Here is a 4579-nt window from a genome sequence, read left to right on the forward strand (position 1 = left end):
TCGGATGTCCCCAGCAGACACACGCACACAAACAGTTGCACACTCACAGAAATGATCTAAAAATGTCCCAAGCACAGATGCATGAACATAGACACACTAAACTTGAAAAGCATGTAGGGCGTAACAGTTATGCACATATTCACTGTTACTGCACGCATTCTAAATACCAACATGAAGTCACAAAGATACCTCCATTACCGTTTAATATACAGCTTTGTATTACCCTTCTCTAACTGCTGATAGTGTGACCAATCTCAGCGATACACAGCTGTGTCACAAGTGTCAGAGGTGACAGGACACACACAATCTGGATGAGCTGAACTGACCCTTCACACCCCTTACAGGGTTTCTGACCACTCTGGCTTTAGGAGTATAAGTACATTGTGGCATGCAATGTGCAAGGACCCTTCACCTCACAAACTCAAAGGTGGGTATACACAAAATGACCAGCTGCTGAAAACAACGACCAAGAAGAAAAGATGAAGAAAAAGAACAGCACACGGAATGTCCAGAGCTCCGTGGAAGGAATTTAAGCCTTTTTGGAAAGGTTGCCAAGAAGATGACGGGTGCTTGGCAAAGGCCGTCCGTTTACACATTGTGCGGACGGCCTCCCGCCTCGCCCGCCCAGATGTGCCTTTGTTTATGTGGAGCAGCGATCCTGACAGCTGGCCTGAGAATGCTCCCAGCAAACAGTGGAGGGCGCCGCCGTGGCCACCACTCCGCTGGGAGAAACCAACCACTGGTTTTATCCTATTGTTTGTGGTTAACTACAGGTTCAAGCTCAGTTAGAAGTATTAGAATTTTAGAAGTAAAACAAAACAAACAAATTATCCCTTTGACAATTGTTTTGGGCGGTTGATAGGCCTAGTTCACTCCAAAACCAAGGTGTCTTACCAAGTTCTCCAACCTAAAATTAAAACCCTGACTGTCACAACCCTTTAGTAACCCCCTGTATCAAATAACTTATCTGTTCAACTCCATCACCCTACTGACTGACCATCCCTGCCCTCTGTGACTCAAGTTTGTTTTACTCACTGCTTTAGCACACTCTGCTAACCCTGATGTCCTTGCCGTGTCTGAATCCTGGCTCAGGAAGGCCACCAAAAATTCTGAGATTTCCATACCCAACTATACAATTTTCCGTCAAGATAGAACCGCCAAAGGGGGAGGAGTTGCAGTCTACTGCAGAGATAGCCTGCAAAGTAATGTCATACTTTCCAGGTCCATACCCAAACAGTTCGAACTACTAATTTAAAAAATTACTCTCTCCAGAAATAAGTCTCTCACTGTTGCCGCCTGCTACCGACCCCCCTCAGCTCCCAGCTGTGCCCTGGACACCATTTGTGAATTGATCGCCCCCCATCTAGCTTCAGAGTTTGTTCTGTTAGGTGACCTAAACTGGGATATGCTTAACACCCCGGCAGTCCTACAATCTAAGCTAGATTCCCTCAATCTCACACAAATCATCAAGGAACCCACCAGGTACAACCCTAAATCTGTAAACAAGGGCACCCTCATAGATGTCATCCTGATCAACTGGCCCTCCAAATACACCTCCGCTGTCTTCAACCAGGATCTCAGCGATCACTGCCTTATTGCCTGTATCCGCCACGGAGCCGCAGTTAAACGACCACCCCTCATCACTGTCAAACGCTCCCTAAAACACTTCTGTGAGCAGGCCTTTCTAATCGATCTGGCCCAGGTATCCTGGAAGGACATTGACCTCATCCGGTCAGTTGAGGATGCCTGGTCATTCTTTAAAAGTAACTTCCTCACCATTTTAGATAAGCATGCTCCGTTCAAAAAATGCAGAACTAAGAACAGATATAGCCCTTGGTTCACTCCAGACCTGACTTCCCTCGACCAGCACAAAAACATCCTGTGGCGGACTGCAATAGCATCGAATAGTCCCCGCGATATGCAACTGTTCAGGGAAGTCAGGAACCAATACACGCAGTCAGTCAGGAAAGCTAAGGCCAGCTTCTTCAGGCGGAAATTTGCATCTTGTAGCTCCAACTCCAAAAAGTTCTGGGACACTGTGAAGTCCATGGAGAACAAGAGCACCTCCTCCCAGCTGCCCACTGCACTGAGGCTAGGTAACACGGTCACCACCGATAAATCCATGATTATCGAAAACTTCAACAAGCATTTCTCAACGGCTGGCCATGCCTTCCGCCTGGCTACTCCAACCTCGGCCAACAGCTCCCCCCCCCCCCCCCCCCCCCCCCCCCGCAGCTACTCGCCCAAGCCTCTCCAGGTTCTCCTTTACCCAAATCCAGATAGCAGATGTTCTGAAAGAGCTGCAAAACCTGGACCCGTACAAATCAGCTGGGCTTGACAATCTGTACCCTCTATTTCTGAAACTATCTGCCGCCATTGTCGCAACCCCTATTACCAGCCTGTTCAACCTCTCTTTCATTTCATCTGAGATCCCCAAGGATTGGAAAGCTGCCGCAGCTAACACCCTGGACCCAAACTGTTACAGACCTATATCCATCCTGCCCTGCCTATCTAAGGTCTTCGAAAGCCAAGTCAACAAACAGGTCACTGACCATCTCGAATCCCACCGTACCTTCTCCGCTGTGCAATCTGGTTTCCGAGCCGGTCACGGGTGCACCTCAGCCACGCTCAAGGTACTAAACGATATCATAACCGCCATCGCTAAAAGACAGTACTGTGCAGCGGTCTTCATCGACCTTGCCAAGGCTTTCGACTCTGTCAATCACCATATTCTTATCGGCAGACTCAGTAGCCTCGGTTTTTCTGATGACTGCCTTGCCTGGTTCACCAACTACTTTGCAGACAGAGTTCAGTGTGTCAAATCGGAGGGCATGCTGTCCGGTCCTCTGGCAGTCTCTATGGGGGTGCCACAGGGTTCAATTCTCGGGCCGACTCTTTTCTCTGTATATATCACTGATGTTGCTCTTGCTGCGGGCGATTCCCTGATCCACCTCTACGCAGACGACACCATTCTATATACTTCCGGCCCGTACTTGGACACTGTGCTATCTAACCTCCAAATGAGCTTCAATGCCATACAACACTCCTTCCGTGGCCTCCAACTGCTCTTAAACGCTAGTAAAACCAAATGCATGCTTTTCAACCGTTCGCTGCCTGCACCCGCACGCCTGACTAGCATCACCACCCTGGATGGTTCCGACCTTGAATATGTGGACATCTATAAGTACCTAGGTGTCTGGCTAGACTGTAAACTCTCCTTCCAGACTCATATCAAACATCTCCAATCGAAAATCAAATCTAGAGTCGGCTTTCTATTCCGCAACAAAGCCTCCTTCACTCACGCCGCCAAACTTACCCTAGTAAAACTGACTATCCTACCGATCCTCGACTTCGGCGATGTCATCTACAAAATTGCTTCCAACACTCTACTCAGCAAACTGGATGCAGTTTATCACAGTGCCATCCGTTTTGTCACTAAAGCACCTTATACCACCCACCACTGCGACCTGTATGCTCTAGTCGGCTGGCCCTCGCTACATATTCGTCGCCAGACCCACTGGCTCCAGGTCATCTACAAGTCCATGCTAGGTAAAGCTCCGCCTTATCTCAGTTCACTGGTCACGATGGCAACACCCACCCGTAACACGCGCTCCAGCAGGTGTATCTCACTGATCATCCCTAAAGCCAACACCTCATTTGGCCGCCTTTCGTTCCAGTTCTCTGCTGCCTGTGACTGGAACGAATTGCAAAAATCGCTGAAGTTGGAGACTTTTATCTCCCTCACCAACTTCAAACATCTGCTATCTGAGCAGCTAACCGATCGCTGCAGCTGTACATAGTCTATCGGTAAATAGCCCACCCATTTTTACCTACCTCATCCCCATACTGTTTTTATTTATTTTATTTTATGCTCTTTTGCACACCAATATCTCTACCTGTACATGACCATCTGATCATTTATCACTCCAGTGTTAATCTGCAAAATTGTAACTATTCGCCTACCTCCTCATGCCTTTTGCACACAATGTATATAGACTCTCTTTTTTCTACTGTGTTATTGACTTGTTAATTGTTTACTCCATGTGTAACTCTGTGTTGTCTGTTCACACTGCTATGCTTTATCTTGGCCAGGTCGCAGTTGCAAATGAGAACTTGTTCTCAACTAGCCTACCTGGTTAAATAAAGGTGAAATAAAAAATAAATGTAAAAAAGCCCAGATTGATGTAGGACCGCTGAGACTGTCCCAATTGTGTTCAAATGAATCCTCTATGGCATGGTACATTGCTTTTGTAACTTTAAATACTAGGAAACTCGAAAACATCGGACAAACTAAACGGTTATAGTAGTTATACACGTTCCGCGTTCAACCAGTTAGCAAATCGGACATGACCGAGTTCCTGAGTTCTGACTAGCACTTGAATGCGAAATTAGTCATTGGGGTAAACGGTCAATTGAACGCATTTCTAAAAGCTCCACAAAATACTACTAATATGTTGTTTTGAATTAATGTCGTCACAAAAATGTCACATGTTCTCAATGTAAAGTTAAATCAATGCACAATTAAATCCACTTAAAATGAATTACGACGTTCCTCTGACAACATAATGTAAACATGGCA

Source organism: Oncorhynchus mykiss, chromosome 19 (assembly GCF_013265735.2).
Source record: "Oncorhynchus mykiss isolate Arlee chromosome 19, USDA_OmykA_1.1, whole genome shotgun sequence".
NCBI lineage: Eukaryota > Metazoa > Chordata > Actinopteri > Salmoniformes > Salmonidae > Oncorhynchus > Oncorhynchus mykiss.